Raw genomic sequence first — 18,717 nt, 5'->3', positions numbered from 1 at the left:
ATACTAAGAAAAATATTCTGCTTTGAAATATAAAATTAAAACCTAATGTTGTCATTTAAAAAGTAAAAACTTAAAAAATATAAAGATAAAAAATATTTAAAAATATAATTTTTTAAGAAAAATGTTGTTTTATAAGCGACTTGAAACTATGTAAAAAAATATTTTCAAAAAAATTTACACTTTTTGAAATAATGAGTGTTCAATGATAAAAGGATCACCCGGTATTTCGTGAACTAGCTTTAACTTGGTACCGATTCATTGTTCACAGACTCGACAAAGTATTTTAAAAAACATGTGTTTCGATTTACATTTATAATATACTAGTTTAAAATACAACAATAGTGGCAAAAATAAATTATCCGGTTTGCTTTGTGGAACGAAACTCAATCCAAATATTTTAAGCCCGCCGTTTATTGGAATATATAAGACAATATAAGTAACAATAAAGTAACATACATTAACGTATACACATATAATGTCTATTTAAGTAGAAATACACTTACTATTTTCACATCGCACTCGCACGTGCAGTCATGCAACGATATAATATATTATAACATATTTATGCATGCTTTTGGCTGCATCACGTCTGGTCAGTAATTTCTGGCATGTATTCAGTATTCGCTGTAAAAATCGTCCAGCGATTCATTAAGACAGGGGTCTTATAACTATACTCGCAATATCTCTTTTCCACGTCGTGATGTCAGCGAATTCAATGATTGTTTACTCTGTATATATCTGTATGATCGCGAAAGCACTGTCACTAGTACGATTCAACAGCCGGTATATTGGTCACAACTCGACCATAATATATGGTAATATAATATTGATATATTACATTATATTGTATTAGTGTGAGTATACTTGTGGAGCTAATTATAATCTCGTCAACAGTTAGTATCCATTATTGTTCGAACAATAAACAGCGTGAAACAGAAGTTGTACATAAATAGCGTATAATGCTTTTGACTCATCTCAAAACAATTGAGATTTATGTAACAGACACGAGTATTAAATATATTACACTGTATTGTAAGCGTTGTAGGCAATTGAAGCCAATCAAGTAAACGTGACCTCCCTCTAAACGTCGTTTTCTATTTTTTGATGGGTACACATAAAAGCATATTATTTTTACTATAGGTGTATTAAAGTAATACCAGATAGTAGGTACATTAGTATAAAATATAAATACTCAGGTATATTCTTATATATTGTAATGTATGTACTATGTATATTATATACCTACTATAATTCGTTGTTTATTAGTTTTTTTTGTTCTTACATATTATCATTATATTGTCATCTATGTTATAGTACATATTTATTTTCCGTTTCTTATCGCAGTAGGTATATTACAATAATTTAAATCTGAACTAATGGAATAGAAAGTAAATGAAAAAAATGGTCATGTTTTGTTGTGATAGTGTCGATTGCCGAGAAACGAGTCAGGATCAGTTATTGGTTTTGTTACATATACGTACTATGTTACTTAATTATATTTAAGTGTATCAATTTTTATGGACTAGGAGAAAAGCCCGGATTTCTTTACCATTAGACGTTGACCTATAAAGTACAAACCATAGTATGCTATGTATTTATTAGGTTTTGTATTGAATCCGGAATAAATATATATTCTTTCAATAATTGTAAAGAATTTAAAAGTCTACTACCTCAGTTAATTTAATAAGTTTTATTTTTGTCAATTTTATATACTGTAATAATAATACTTACTTTTCTATATCTTATCAATTGTAATTTATAAATTATTTAAGGTGATGAGTCAATGAGTCATATTATTTACTATTATTTAAATAATTACATTTTATATTGATTAATGAACTCTCATATATATGCGCACAACCTTATGGCTCTGTGTATGATCCAACCATTTTTAAATAATTGTATACTTATCTTGTCATCTATTGTTGGAAATAAAAAATATTATTATTATTATTATTATTATAATGGACCTTGAAAATACTTTCTTTATTTGTTTTTATAGTGCATTTAAGTAAAATTAACGTTAAAGTAAATGTTTACCGATTAGTGATTACCTAGGTACGTTGTGTTGGTACGTTTAGAATACAGTCTTGTGAGAATTTACAAATATTTAATATTTAAACTTTGTATTCAAACGGTTACGGAGAAGTAACAATATTGGGACGATTACAAATAATAAAACAGTATACATTATCATATTAATATTATATAGTAAAGAACCTGTTCAAATTATTCACGCGATGATGTTTAAAAAGTACACGTTATTGTCATTTACTCTGAAATTAGACAGGATTTTCTATTCGGCTATCGGACGATGAGATTCTTTCAATTGAATTCTCTTGATACGTAGTTATTCTGTTATACATAAAATTATTATAATCTATAGTCAAAAAAATATTGGTAGGTATCTACTACAGGTTTTTAGGATTTAACATTTTTCTGCAACAAACACCACCCTTTTTATCTACGGGCTTTCTACCTTAAAATTTGTAATACGTGGCAAAGGATATAGATTTTGAGAGGTTTTTTTCAAATCGAATAGCCCATATTATATATTATATTTAATTATTTATCCTTTAGTAATCTCTTGCCTGTATAATATTTTACAAAATAAAAGAGTAATACTGAACTGAACGTGCATAGATTCCCCCGCATTCCATGGAAACTTTACGGTAGAATATTGAACATTGCAACCCTGGAATCGGTATATCACATTTGGATTTCAGTTTGCAGTCTTAAATTTTATAATATCGGCCACACAATGTATTATAACGATAAAGATTATACTATTCAAAAGTGAAAATCGCATCGACTAAATTGTTGCGCTGCAGGTGTTTCTGTTCGTATATTATATCGATGTATAACGTCCTAAAAATAACGAGCATGAAAAATATACGATGGGACCACCTTGGACTTTTCTTTAGGCCCACCCGCGTTTGAACACGAAATAAAACGAAAACATTTATCCTATTTTTTTTTTTTTACCATAAAGGCATTAGACAGATTTTTCTAGAAAGACATTTCTCAAACGTTTCGTTTCTGATTTAGTTGACCAAGTAAAATAGCCGAAAAAGGGTAGTTCTCCCGAGGAGACCACGCGGATACGGTGACCGAATATCTACAAGATTTTCGTTGCGCGTGATAGGTGGTGGGTGGGTGAAGGGTCGGTCTAGGCCGACCGCAAGGCCGAACGACCGCGACCTGTGCGCGTAAACACCACGGCGGCGGTGGTGGTGATTTCGCGAGGCGCACCGCTCACCACCAGCCTGCGCGCGCGCTCACAACAGGTATTCAACAACTATAATAATATTATGTATTATAGTGGTAAATAATAATAATAATAATATTATTATAAAATGGTGCGGGGGCACACGTCGCCCGTTTCACGTATGCTATTCGGCGGCGGCGGCTCCACATACGTACGCGCGCGCGCACCCACCACCGTCACCATCAAATCGCGCGCGCGCACACACACACGCACACATATGCGAGCGTTTGAAACGAGCAACGCGACGACGGCACCGTCGCAGACCGCAGTCAGTTTTGTTACGAGCGCCGATACGTCCGGTTTGCACGTCGTCGTGGTCGTTGTGATCGTAGTAGTCGTCAACCGCCCCGCGCTAACCGGTTGCCGCTCGCCCATCGCCTGTGTCGCCTTCGCCATCCGTGTTCGTACGCGCCCGCCGCACATACTACATTGCGATATCGTCACCGTGCGTTTCGAGTGCGCGAGTAAAGTATAAAAATATATTTTAGTGAACCTGCGCATTTGGATAACCAGCAGCCGCGCCATGGACGGCCGCCGATCTTAAGTAAGCGAACCTCAGTCTTTGTCAAATTATTTCGTTAATCGATTCGATAGTAAAATCCTACACCGCCTCGGATCGATCGGCAGTTTTTAGTCGGTTGGGGTCGGTAGGCTGTAATATACGTATAGCATTAGCATTAGCTGCCGGCACGCGCGTGCCCATTAAATTATCATTTTCTCCGTCGTCTTCTCGTCCCGTTTCGCCTAATAACCGCATTCCTCCGTTCCTCCGACTTGCGTACGTCCGTCCGCGGTCACCGCCTCGAGATCCGTTCGAACAACGGAATCCTTTGAGTAGAGTGTGGAGCGACTACATCTGTTTCCGACGATCGCGGGTCTTATGACAAAATCGATTAGTCATACGGAACGATAAATTATTACGATACGTTATGTGCGTGTGTTAAAATCTCCAGACAATGACGCACGTTGTTTTCGTAACCTTCTCAAGAGGAGAATATTATCGTTTCATCAATATTTAAGTACGTGTGTACATTATTATTCAGTAGAATGTGCGTACCTATATAATAGTACATGTATATATGTCATACCGCGGTTGTTCGTATATGGGATTTTAATAACGATAATAGGTTGTATTGTCATTCGGACGACATAATATGCCCAATATAATAATTGTACACCTAACCAATTTATTTGTTCTTATTCTACAATTTATTCTACAACACTTGCTAACTTTTACGTGTATATAATATTGACTTATATACATACTTGGCAGTCACTCGAGCCCTGACGGCACAATCGTTTGCTGATTTCGGCGAATGTTTATCCGATGATGTGTATGCATTGTTTCCGTTCGGACCAGTCTTTCAGCTATAGGCTCTATAACATATTTTAGCATCTTGTACCGTACATATACATATACGCCGTCGAGCGTGGCGAATATGAAATAATTAGTTTAATCGACAATGCAAAGCCTCGTCGGACTTGCTGGCGCGAGCGGCAGACACGTCACGTCTTACAATAAAATTCCCCTTCGCCCAGATAGTGTGTACTGAATCTATTACTGTGCTGTTACACAGCTGTACTACTATTTTAATTAGAATTTATAATAATATGTAATCACTAATAACATAGCAGCCCAAGATGAGTAACAATACGTTTCTGCTTTAAATGATGTCTCGTCAACGAACGATGAATTAGTTTCAAAATCGACTTATGCTCGCGCAGTGTGGTGTTGGCGTGTCAATAGTGCGTGTGTGTTGAAATTATTATTCACGACGTGTTCGCACGTGTATAAAATTAGTAGCATTACATGTACACCTCTCATCATCATTTGATGGATATGTAGATATAAGGGGGGGGGGGGGAGTTCAAAAAAATAATAAAGCATATCGAAACACATCGATCATGCATTCGGCGATATCTTAAGAATGTGCGTCGACTGTTTGCGCTCCGTGCAAGAGATCAGTCGGTAGTTTCAGTCCATATTACCATATAAAATATTGCGTTGGGTACCCGGCTCGAATTAAGAAGATAAATACATATTCTGTCCCTTTTTGCTTTTTTCTGGAATATTGTTGTTGTCGTCGTCCTCAGAAGTGATTATTGTTCGCTACGTTCTGTGAAAAATTCATATCTCGACCTTCGGTATAGTGCGGCGGTAGACCACGTGGCTGTATACGAATGGACGATATTATGGGATTCCACAGAGTCTACCGAGTGCTCCTGGGTCGACAGTGTCAATTGTTGCGGTGATCCTTTTTTCTTTCTTCTGTGTTCCTTTCCCCCCCTCCCCCTCCCACCATACAACAGGTCCCTTTCCGATTGTTCCGCCGATTGAATAGCTTCAAATTCCTATCTTCTTACTTTGTGTATTGGTATATTCAGATACCGACCGTATATATATAGAGAGAGAGACCGCGCGCGTGCAGAGACCACGGGATGCATACCCTCCTCTCGCCATCATCGACCATCTTCATGTATACATACAAGACGGTTTAGTAATCTATTATGGTTTTCGTTTCATATGAATCACGCGAAACCAATATAATTAATTATTATAAAATATCATAATACGCGACAAGCAGTACTCGATCTTTTACTCGATCTTATGTGTGATGAAATTTGATATTGTTCTAACGTGCACAGTGTTTCGATACATCCGTTGACGATTGATTCATACGCGTATATATTATACACGTATGTACGAATAGAGAAGGAACGCGACGGTGTTGTGGTATGGACGTGCAGCCCCGTCGACTGGTTCCTGTCTATTGTTTATAGTGAGCCGACCGGGATGTCAAGACTGTAAGATAGTACCTATATAATATACACCTCATGGTAATATACTCAGTATATATATATATATGTATATTTATATTCTAATGGAAACTTCTTTTCCACAACATTCAGTACCGACCGCTGCCGTCGCGAGGCTTATGGTTGTGGTTTGCCATCAGATATCGTCTAAAAACCCTATGGAACGCGTCCCGACCACTAAATTCCTGGTCACGAGCCAACAGTGTTTTTTTTTTTGGTTCGCTATGACAACGTCACACTGCACCATAATATACCTTGTGCAACACGAGACATTGTGCAACGCATAAGATTTTTGGCAAACAGTCGGCTCGTCGACATCTTGTATAAACTACGTTCGTTACTTCGAATCGTTAATTATTATAATATTGACCGGTTGTTGCACGTTTTTAACGGAACGCAACCCGTAAAATAATATTTCGATATTCGGATTTTTCAATTAACCAGTCGTGCATTAACCTCGTTCAATTGATTCGTTTAAGAGATGAATATATAAATATATAGTTATGATGTGTACCGGTTCAAGGTCGTTGGCATTAGGACTGGCCGGTGGTAATCTATCAACGTTTCTCAACGGCCGCCGACGCCGCCACCGCCGCAGCTACTATATTTCTAATCTGGTTTCTCGAGAAAGCAGAAGTCTTCCTCCGGACAAGGTCGCGTATTAACGTGATTTACATAAATTACACATTAAAATAATATGTGTATGGTATATTAAATTGCTATTCTTGATGTTATATATTAATATATTATATATAGTCCATCCGATGGTCGAATCCAAGTTTTTGGTATGTAATAAGGCCTTAATAACCACCGGGTGTGCACAGTGCGATTATATTAATATAAACTGTGTGAGGGTGAAATTTCTTGTTCGACGCTAATGCATATCGTGTTCTCGTGGTCAATCGGTAGACGCAGATGTTAGCCCCCATATAAGTGACGTCCGCCAGCGCATGCCTAACATCTGCCAGATCAGCTGCGTGACGACTACCGAACGTGTATTTTATACTATTAGTACTTATTTTATACCAAGTACACATTTTTAACTCAACCAGATAGCTACGCTTTATCGGTCTAGCCTCGCCCCACTCTGATATCGTACGTACATAATATATTATTATATACAGCCTTAATATTATTATAGGTGTCTCTGGTTTTTTCAATATATTCCCCAAACATCTGATAGGTGCCTATAACACGCGAGAGTGCTTAAAAATAATTGTCTCTTCATCGTGTTGAATTTTGATGGTATCATAGAAGTATTATAGAACATATTTTCAAATGTGATAATATCAGTTTTCGCTGCGATATTGTGCTCGGTCGTACCTACATATAACTCAATCTATTTTATATTTTTCTCCCATTCCGGATATGGTACAGTTTAAGATAAGTGTCGGATTCGCGATGAAAATAATAATATCACTAGGTACATTAGGTACATTATAATACTTATGCGGTGCAGAATAGCATTCAACTGCTGCTGCTGTGGCAGATCAGATGATAGTTTTTATTTATGCGAACGACACGCGTGCTGAATACACTTATTCGTGTAATTTGCGCAGGTGCTGCAGATAGTGCAGTTGGCACGAGAAAATTATTGTTTTTGCTTGGGTGGCACGGATAGATTTAAACGACGACCGCGTTACTTCTGCAGTCCGTACACAATGCGGCGATACCCACCCATCACGACCTTTTCGTCTCTCTGCGGACCGAGAGGTCGAGACTGCTCGTCGTGATTGGGTTCAGTATCTGTAATGACTCGAGATCGTATTTTTTTTTAAATTTATTTTTAGCGCTTATGTTGTACATTTTCGCGTGTCCCGTTATATACAATCGTTCACAGCTCACTGCAGACCATTGTTTGAGAGTCCGTACAGTAATTAATAATTATGGCCAAAAGTTTACAATCTAGTGGAAAACGTATGGTATAGGTAACACTCGTATGGCGCTACTCACTACAGGAACTGTCACGCGAGTCGAGCCATATACAGTTTCTTCTTCATGCGCGCTGGCCGCGAACTCGTAGAAGTGTAGCGCACCTGTTGCCCCGGATATTGTACTGAAATGTCGTGACTTGAAAGTGAGGGTAAATTAATTGACTGTCGAGTGTATATCATCCGATTGTTTCTTCGTCCGTTTTACTAATTTATGTAATTTGTTTACCGAATAGACTGATCGCAGCTTTCTTCAACACGACCTTTTAGACCTATAAACGATTTCGTAAAAGTATAACTGCATCGCGACACCTATATACATTAGTCGTATCACTGCAGTATACACGTAGCCTTCGGACGTTTCGTTATCAATATTTACATATATTATTATCGTAGTATAAATTATGAGCATAATTTCATCGTCCTTGAGAATTAGTATTCTATTCGCGTACGGCTGTTATCAGACGTATAGCGTAAATTACACGTTATCCAATCGGTACCTGTCTAATATTGGCGGCAAACGAAAGGCCGGAGTATGGACTAAAATCACGCTTAAAAATACTGCCGGGTGAATTGATTACAATAATAATAAACGAGAGTATAATGTAATAATATTATATAGCGCATGATTTAAAATTCGCAGTACCTAATGTAAGTCCCTAAAGCTAGCTAATAGAGCATGCGAAAACCTTGAATCACTCGCGCGTACCCATATATACATAATATATATTCGAGTATATATTATATTATTTCACAAGCTCGATTTGCATCGCGCGCTATCGTTGTTGTTGTTATTATTCTACTGTGCACAAGTGCATTGTCTTTGGATCGAGAGTGTTTCGATAATCGCATTTTTAATAAATACATAATAATATGTATGATGTATAGCCGTGTATTATATACGTGTAGTATATATTAAATTATTATTCTGAAGGTATATACGTTTATCGCCGATCGAGATTTTCAATTGTATGTCAATATTTGATTTTTGATCTTCTAACCTCCACCGGGCTAATGTAATATGTATACAGGTAGTATATTATAATGATGGCGAGCGTTCGTGACGCAGTCAGACACAATACCTACTACAATTATAGGTTTTGCAATATATTTTGACCCGGAGAAAAATGACAACGGTCACAGCGTAGGTACCAGCTACATAACGCAAGTTGACGACGTAGGCATACCGCGGTTTTCGGTTTAGGTACTACGCGTCACCTGTCAGAATTATATAATAATAATAATAATAATATTTTTTTAGACGTTTTGTAACCGCGGTCCTGGTCGATTGTACATACATCGACTATTATATTATAGGTACCTACCAATATTTATACATATACCCACTCGCCGTCGCGGAAACGGGTCATGATGATGGAAACGCCGCAAATGTCCGCCCAGAACCGGTCCGGCGTATTATATTATATATTACGTGTAGTATAATGGTTTACGTATATAATAATACATAGAAGGGAGGAAAAAAATCGTTTGATTCGCGCGATTCGCACCGCGAATCGAATTTCGTGCCGACTTCACGTTAACGTATTCCACGCCGCAACCTTGACTTATGTATGTGACAAACCAGTACCTCGGTAAAGGTATACGCGGCGGGGTCTTTGCCGCAGCGTTCCTATATATGTACTCAACATAATATATAAACGATGCAGGATGTATATATAGCGGTACATGGGGGATGAGGATAGAACGGTTCACGCGGTGGCCTGCAGATTACGTCGTCTTCCTGATAACAAGACGCACGGAGTTATATTAACATTGACATTTAATAATAATAATAATAATACGGGACAAGTTCAAAGACCTGCAACTGCAGTACGAGAAAACGTTTATTTTTGTCGGCTCAATATTTTTTTCATTCTATTTCTTTCATTCTCTTTCTTTCATTCTCTTATCCTATGTGGGCATAAAACATATAACTATACATTCGTCGCAGCCCCCGATGGCAAACTCGTTTTTGAACAGAATCTGACGACTCCGCTGCTGTGCTGGTGCTATTCTCTTGCGTCTTGGTTGCAGACTCCGGGTTGGTATACATCCACATTAATGCCTATAGAATAAATAAATATATATATATTATATGTACATTGGTATAAAACGCCAACGCGCTGCCGTTTGGACCGTGGATATATATTATATATAAGTTGGCCAGGTGGTTGCAGTCGTACTGCAGGAATGCGTCTCGTTTTCAAAACGGATGTACGATTGAAATCCATCATCGTTCCGCGAGTCCTAATGGTCTATCGAGGTCGGAGGTGTTTTTTTCTTCGACGTTCGACGCCGCGACGTTCGAGAAACGCGGGTGTAGTATTCGGTATTATTTTATTTATTACTAGTAAGTTCCCAGTCGTATAAATACCATAAATAATAATTTTGATCTTTCTTCCATTTATTTATTGTTGTTACAATATGTTATTGATAACCGAATAATACATTTCTCAAAAGTCAAAACAATTATTCCGAAAACTATAGTAAAATCTACGACAGCAAATGTATTTTGAAATTGGCGACATTGCAGGAGTGTAGACATGCATTTTTAGTCGCAATGAGACATACCTCACGGAAATCTTCGTAGGGCAAAAGAGAGGTCCGCGTGCGTACCAAGCCCAACGATATTCTAATGGTATATCTAATAGGTGTAGGCGCTACTATTGCCCGTCAAAAATCCGGTATGTGCAGTACCAATACATCATATTATTTTTAGTGCCTGTTGTGGAGGCGAGCTTATCCAAATTACGCTGTAGGATATACCACTCGTTATACATTATAATATGTGTATTGCACGCTCTTCACAGTCGTTTATGCTAATCGCCATCGTCGTCTCGTGTATAATATTATCTATTTACACTGGTGCATAGAATGCTGTTATTATAATATAATATAATATTATTATTATTATGCGTCTGTTCGACGGCGAGTGTATGCGTTTGGTAGGTATATATGCGTAAAAACAACGGTCCACCGATATCGGACAGTAGGTGCATATGGGTGGTTTGTACACACACTACACGTGACAAAATCAGTCACGATTTCACCTCGACCGGTATAATATGTGTATAAACGCTATATTATATCGCACATAAAGATATATTATTATTGTACATTTAACGCCGTAATTTTTATAACTTTATTTTTTTTATTTTCGTTCACCGCCTCGCGCCTAACGTGCGAATAACGATAAATGATAATATAATATACTATTATTATGTACAACCTGTCCGGCGACAAAGACGCGAAACGAACGACGTCTCAGTCGCGGCTGCTGTATAGGTACCCATCGGCCGATTCACACGGGTGCGCAGGACGCGATCGTGACAATTTTCATATACAGGGTGATCTGGCCGACACTCACCACATGGTCGGGTACAACAGCCTGACTTCTGTTGTATACCACATAGATGCAGTTGCGTTTCATACACTCGTATTATATCGAGAAACCATTGCAAACCTCGCCGGCTGTATCGTTTTCTCATTTGTCATCGGTCTCGCACGACTTCTATATAATATATATTATATTATTATCATTATAATTATATTATTGCCCCGAATCGCTTTTGTGTGTGTGTGTGCTTGTGCTTGTGCTTTCCAGTCGTGCTCCGTCGTCACACGGGGGAACTACATACTGCCGCGGCGATTGCAAAAAAATAAATCTTTGTTACACTTGAACAAATACGCGCGCGCGGACCCCCCGCGGGGGTGTTATATACCTCAGATATTAATAATATGACGATTGCAATTATTTTGTGGTTATCGTCGCGTCACTCGTCGTCGTATTATACATTATGCATGGTAAGCAAAAATGTTTGCGTATTTTATTATGTGGCATGTGTGCTGTAGGTTATATGTACGTGCGAGTACACGGGATTGGCACGGACCGAGAATCTGCGGCATCCAAACCGGAATTTCCTTTGTCGGTATGACGATATACGCGACGGCGCGTATATATTATATTATTATATATTTTATCATCATTATTATTATTATTATTATTATTATTATTATTAATATCGATAGCTGCACACACACACTCCGCGTTAAGTGAGTCATTAGTGATTTTTATTTTTTTTTCGACTTAACGCTCGCGCTTATAATATCGACGCCGGTCTGTATGAGTCTATGAGTCACCCTCATGAGTCTTAATACTGAACGCAGCTGATATTTCACCTTGACTCTGTCGCATACAATGTTAATACGTACTGCACAATATATTATTTTATAACCATATTATTAATATATGATTTACTGCAGCGACAGACCCTTAGGGCCCCGCCACACAAATAGTTGCCCGCAAGACCTTTATTTTATCGAACACAGAAATCCATTATTGTTTATTTTGTATTGTGTATATACGAAACGGGTATTCTTCGTCGATTAATAGTCTTTTAACGTTTCATTTGAGCCTACGCACTCGAAAACCGTATCATAAGATAATACCATTATATTATACAGGTACTTAAAATATTTCAAACTCATTTTTTCGTACCGCCTCGCACCCTTATCCTTCCGGTTAATAATAATAACCGCTCCTATCACCACGCATCCTTTAAGTGCATAGAGACGTCGTTGTTTTGTCCTGCACTTTACGTCGACCGTTTCATTTAATGAGTAGTTGGAGTAGGTACACTATATAATAATATAATAGTTATATGTACAAATGCGTTATTAAGTCCGCGGTCAATGTTTTATGTATTTTTCATTTGGTTTTCTAATTTTGTTATAATTATTGTTTTTATCACCGTGCACGGTGGACAGAGCAGTACACCAACAGTACACTCTGTCACAGAGTGTATACCGTATATGCCCGCCGACGAATATAGTGTGTTCGATTTTATGGCCTAAACACTTTTAAAGGTGTTAATTATGGGAAGATATCTATCTTTATACACGAATTGTTGAATTCCTGGCTTGCGTATACCACTACAGTGCACACACACACACACACACACACACACACACACACACACACACACACACACACACACACACTGCGCCTACATTCCGTTTGTCGTTCCGAAACGGGCAATGATAAATTCGTGATCACTATATTTTACGGGCTGTACAATAATATAATAATAATATTGTAAATAGATATTGCACGAGCTAACCGTTCACCTCAGTTTTTCCAGTGCACGTGCTCGGCCGGTCGCGTTCAACTGTTTTAACAACCATATTATGTGGATAAACAATACACACCTACCATGTGTCCATGTTATATACGAGGCGCCATCCATATAAGATACAATATAATATAGCACTCTCGGCGGCCGTATAAATACATCACGTACCTGTGAATATAATATGCAACGCGGTCATATACTGCGCAGCGGATCATCATCCCGAGAAACGACTCGCGACGGAGAAGACTCGTGTGGGGAATTGTCGTCTTACACCTATTACAGGACGTTGTTGAGTGGTGGAGCACACTCCAGCACAGGTACACCGAATTTTAGTGTCTTAAAACAACTTCAATAGCAGTGAACTAACGACCATGGCGGCGCGTCGTGTGCACAATATATCATATTAAATACCACGGATTGCGGGTACAACCCCTCCTCCCCATCCCGAACAGAGATTTTGTACCCACCGTCTAGCTGTGATGATTTCAAGAGTAAAAACTACGTTGTTTAGTCTTTCACACAAAAATGTATTCGGTACAATAATAATAATATACTCGTTGACAAAATGTACATATACTGCCCGAGACCAGAGCTGTCATTCGCATCTGTTGTCGGGTATTATTTCGAGTACCTACTGTGGGAGGTGGTGACAGGTGAATGTGCTCACCGAGTTCACCTAACAATATAATATAATATCTCTAATAATATTGCACGTGAATAGGTCCAGTACATATTTCGCAACCCTGCGACCCGCAGACGCGTTCGTTTCACTGTTATATCAACACCGATTTCGATCTGCGGAGTTTTCTCCCGTGTGCATGTCATGGCCGACGCGGATAACGGACAGACTTTTATTATTCTATTATAATATTATATGGTCTTGTATACAACAGAGGTCTATGGTATTCTAATTATGGGCTCGCATATGTTATGGTCGCGTAGTTTCGGGCAGAGGATTCTTCGACTATGACCGACCGCCGCGGTATAGTGATTCGAGTCTTTGACTTTTGAATTCACGACATTACAGGATGTTGTGTTTACACCAAGGCACTGACGTAGCGAACATTCTATTTTAATATAATATAATATGTACATATTATTTTTCGGGTGAGCTTTTGCTGACGATAACCTTCACATAATACGATATTATATATGCGCATATGGCCGGCTGTCACGACCGTGGTAGTTGTGCGGTAGTCGACCCTCTATACAGATATATCGACCGTTTCTCACGTCGTATGTATCATATTGTTGTAGTTTGGTGCTATTGTCGTCAGCTGATCACGATTTTGGGTCGTTCCGGCTGCACCGACCGACCGATCAAGTGATCAATTGTTTGAACGCGCGTGGAGCAGCGTTCATGCGATAATAACTGCTACGAGGCTCGACGCGTATGGATTATTATTTATTACTGCCGTAGTCTTTTTTACTACTTAAAGTATAGTTTGCAACGGACTTCCAATTAGCCAAATAATAAATATTGCCAAAAAACATCAATACTTTTCCGAGAACACGGGTGTTTACCTTAATTGAATCATCTTCCATGATGGGTGCTAAGCCGAGATATGCACTATGCACATAATAGAACGCGACGCGTGAGAAAATACGTCTGCCGTGGTGGGCTTTATTTTTCGACAACGAACACACAATGCATGTCATGTACTATGTACATTTTACTGCGACGACGATGGCGACAGTGCGCGCATTACATATTATTATACACCAACGTCCGTCCGTCGAGTGTTTTTGCACACTTTGCACGTTATTATACATTATATTTTTACATGCAAACAGATAGAAAGCGATCGTCGGTGCTCCCATCTCGATAGTCGCACACAGTTAATTATTATTATTTCTACTGCTCTTCTCGGCCCGGTGAGTGGCAACGGACGGACCCGTGACATTTATATATTGTTATCGTGTGTAGGAAAAAAAAGAAAGTGAAAATCTGCGGACGACGGACCCACGTATACTTACGCATTATACTATATTATGCATGTATAATATAATATGAGAGCTAAAAGTACACTAGTTTAATATAATTCATTTCGTTTAACGGTGTTCTGAAAATGTTATCTCGCTAATTGCTGCCTGGCTATACCTACGATCACCGTGTAGCGCGTGCACATTATTATAATATCATTAGGCGCGTCATATCCTGATATTTATCATTTTATCCGCACGCGGTTTCGCTCTCGCGCGCACCCCTACTCGCGTTCGTCATTAGCCGGTCGGGGGCGTAACGTTCCGGAACGTATTCGGCCGTTACGGTGTAGAACGTTTTGTGATCGGTTAAAATGTATATTATTTATTAAAAGCACCCACAGTTTTGTGATGTACGACGCTCTCGACAATTCCACTTGGAAAAAGGTGTCCTATACATGAGATCTAACCTAACCCCCTGCCAATCCTCTACAAGATTCGTCATTTGCCTCGGTGAACGGACAATTCAATTGACCTGTGGCGGCGGCGGGTCGAGTATCGTTTATTAGGTGTAAATCGTCTCGCATATATATTTATTATTAATATTAGCGTTCGCAGGCGGACATCTCGTAGGGGAATGGACTCGAATTAAAAATTCCGCTCGTCTCTCGGCCGCGGCACGCGTGTGAATCACTGTTCCGGCGTACGGGTCGACGAGTGTACTAAACAATTTCCGTTTTATCTCGTGCTGCCAAAGTTTTATACTTTTAGACAGTACAATATATTTATATTAATATAGTATTAAAAAAAGATCTGCGACAAGTGCACGCGTTTATCTATATGCTCATACGATCCATATCTCATAATTTGCAGCGTTCGATGCACACGCAGTATAATATTTATCATACGTTCGAAACGAGACGATAATAATATTATAATATCCGACACCCGAAGGAGCTCTAAGGAGGAGAGACATTCGATGAAGTGGTCGGGGTCTACCGTATACGCTGGCGCGCTATTTTATTTTTAATCATAATATTTATTCATATTTAAGCGTCTAATATTAAATTTTTACTAATAACAATCATCGTGAGCAAAGCGCGGTGTATTATATAGTACAACATTTGAATCCCTTGAAAACATGTAGGTACGGTCGCCGCACGTGCAGCGCATAATAAATATTATAATATACCTCTACCGTATTATGTTATCGCGAGATCACTCTATTGGCTAATGTTTCGAAATAGAAGTTACTGTTTGAGAAAAATCACGCGTCTAAACACTTAACGTCGTCGTCGTACGCGTAAATTATACGCAAATGTGAATGAAAAAAAATCTTAAAATCGAACCTCGACCGTTCCGCGGCGCGCAAAATTTAAATAATATTATAATTTTAAATATATCGTGACGATCCCGTTTCGTCGGTGGTAGCGTCCGCATATTATTGTGTGTGGTGTAGTACCTACCTACCGTATGTTATGATACAGCACAGCAGTGTATTATCTGTTGCGCGATATTTAATATTATTACGGCGACGCTCGTGACCGGTCTTCTCCGCGGCATTTCGCGCACGGACGACCGACCGACCGACGAACTCCCGCGGCTGGTATAATATTATAATATACGCGTATAATAATACTATAATATTATATATGTATCAGAATATTAATATTATAACGACGATATTTTAATCGCCGGACTTACTTACTTATATTCGTTACTCTGCGTATGCGCGCGGGTAGGCGTACCTCCGGGGGCCGATTTCGTTATTACAGTTTTTTTTTCATTTTTTTTCCCACCACCCGCAGTCGCCTATCCCACGACCCTTCGCGTCCGTCCGCTCCACGTCTTCTACGTTATTAATTAATTCTCAAGAATATTTTATTTTATAGCAGAGAGGTGGTAGCCTATAGGTATGTATATTAAAACGTAAGGTTTTTCATGTTCTCTACTCACTTTAATAATATACATATAATAATATTATAATATCGTTACGGTGTTTTGTGATTCACTATTAAAATATATAGCTAGACCATATTATATTTGTCGAGTCTTATATGCGTCTTGCCGCTAGTTGTATACCGCGACAGATCGTACTCGAATTAGATACTTACCGATTTCGATTAATTAATGGCATATATTATTGTGACGCGGTTACTTATTAATAAATTATATATACGATTGTTTTCACTCTGGTGTTTCACGTAGTCTATCGACCGCCATAATATAAGTAAACAAGTTTATAAGTATGTAACTATATCATCATCAGGTCGATAGAGCATCGCATATAACAAGTGTGACTTATAATATTATTGTATCATAGCCGTCGTAAAAAAAATTCTCAACAGAAAACGAACACACGTTGACAATAATAATAGTAATAACAGTGTGTCGGGTGCAGATGCAGGTGATTTAATCGAATTATATTCCGTACGTTCGGAATCGTTTGACCGTAAAATCGTGCATGATAGCTTCTGTATATAAATTGTAATACAATATCATTGCGATGGTATAATAATATTATCACAACGGAACGGTCTAAGAACGAAATCCAATCACTGCGGAAAAACGCAATAACCATTAACAATATCTATTTTATAAATAATTATAAAAAACGAACGTGTTGTACTATACCTAAACTCGTTATTGCGCACGCGCGTTCATTTCTACAGCATAAAACCGGCGTGTCTCGTTTATGACACATCGCCGAAGTATCGGTGAGGACGCGTCTCTGCATGGCGTGTTGTCTCCAGTCTCCATCTTTTACCAGTGCATAAAATGTATTTAATATAACGCCAATTTTACGTCCAGGAGAATTTAACCTGTTATTTTTTAATATCAGAGTGAATATCGACCAATTATTAAATTTAAAGGTATACGAATATTATCCAGGGCCCCACGTAGGTTGTTTTATTAATATACGCATCGAAGGTTCGTTCTGCTAAACGCAAATTTGCCGTGTTGCACATCGGTAAGACGAAGACAGCATGTCATGACGCGGGTGTGCCGTCCTCCTAATATTGAAGCAAGTTATGAGCATATTTTAAAATTTTAATATTAAAATCCTCTCGAGTCCGTCGGACAGCTATGTCGTCGCGTCGCGCACTATATTATTATAATATTATGTTATTTTCTCGCCAGTTCATGTTTTTTTTCTTCTATAGAGCTCATAACCACGCGTAGGATTGAATGTTTACGGTACATTCATAAAATGTAAAATGCCCCGTACATTATATTGTGTACGGATATTATGCGGGGGTCGGCGTTTTATGCATTTTTTTTCCATCCTCGGGAGTCGATGCAAAACGAACTAAGTTCCGGGAAGTTCTTGGCAAAATATCGTAGATATATGACACAAACAGTAGACATTATAATATGTATATCTCGCGTTACGTGAATTATGTATTATTAAATACCTATATACATTATGTTAATTCCGCGCATATGGACAAAAACGCAGTTATCAGTTGTAATATTACGCGTCATTGTGTACTTAAACAATTTTAATATTATGTACCTATTCATGTGTGTTATTGTATTATGAATTACTACTGTGGTAAGCGCGTTCTATGCTCGTAAATATTTTTTTTTCCTACGTTTTACTGCATGTTGTATATTATGACGGATTGAGTGAACAAATACGCGT

The 18,717-nt window shown here is 38.3% G+C and overlaps 1 protein-coding gene across 4 annotated transcripts in view; it reads left to right on the top strand.

Annotated features, from left to right (window-relative positions):
• The window catches only part of LOC100166532 (protein Shroom), a 173,540-nt gene that overhangs the window by 71,676 nt on the left and 83,147 nt on the right, over positions 1 to 18,717 (top strand). The window contains exon 1 of one of the 4 annotated variants that reach the window (XM_008183352.3): positions 3,524 to 3,812. The exons of the other annotated variants lie outside the window; for them this stretch is intronic. The gene's annotated coding sequence lies outside the window, so the exon portion shown is untranslated. Of the gene's footprint in view, positions 1 to 3,523; positions 3,813 to 18,717 lie in introns of those variants that run through there. 4 annotated transcript variants of the gene reach the window in all.

The sequence above is a fragment of the Acyrthosiphon pisum genome, chromosome A1 (assembly GCF_005508785.2).
Source record: "Acyrthosiphon pisum isolate AL4f chromosome A1, pea_aphid_22Mar2018_4r6ur, whole genome shotgun sequence".
NCBI lineage: Eukaryota > Metazoa > Arthropoda > Insecta > Hemiptera > Aphididae > Acyrthosiphon > Acyrthosiphon pisum.
The sequence above is the reverse complement of the archived record's forward strand: the minus strand, read 5'-3'. Positions and strand labels throughout refer to the sequence as shown.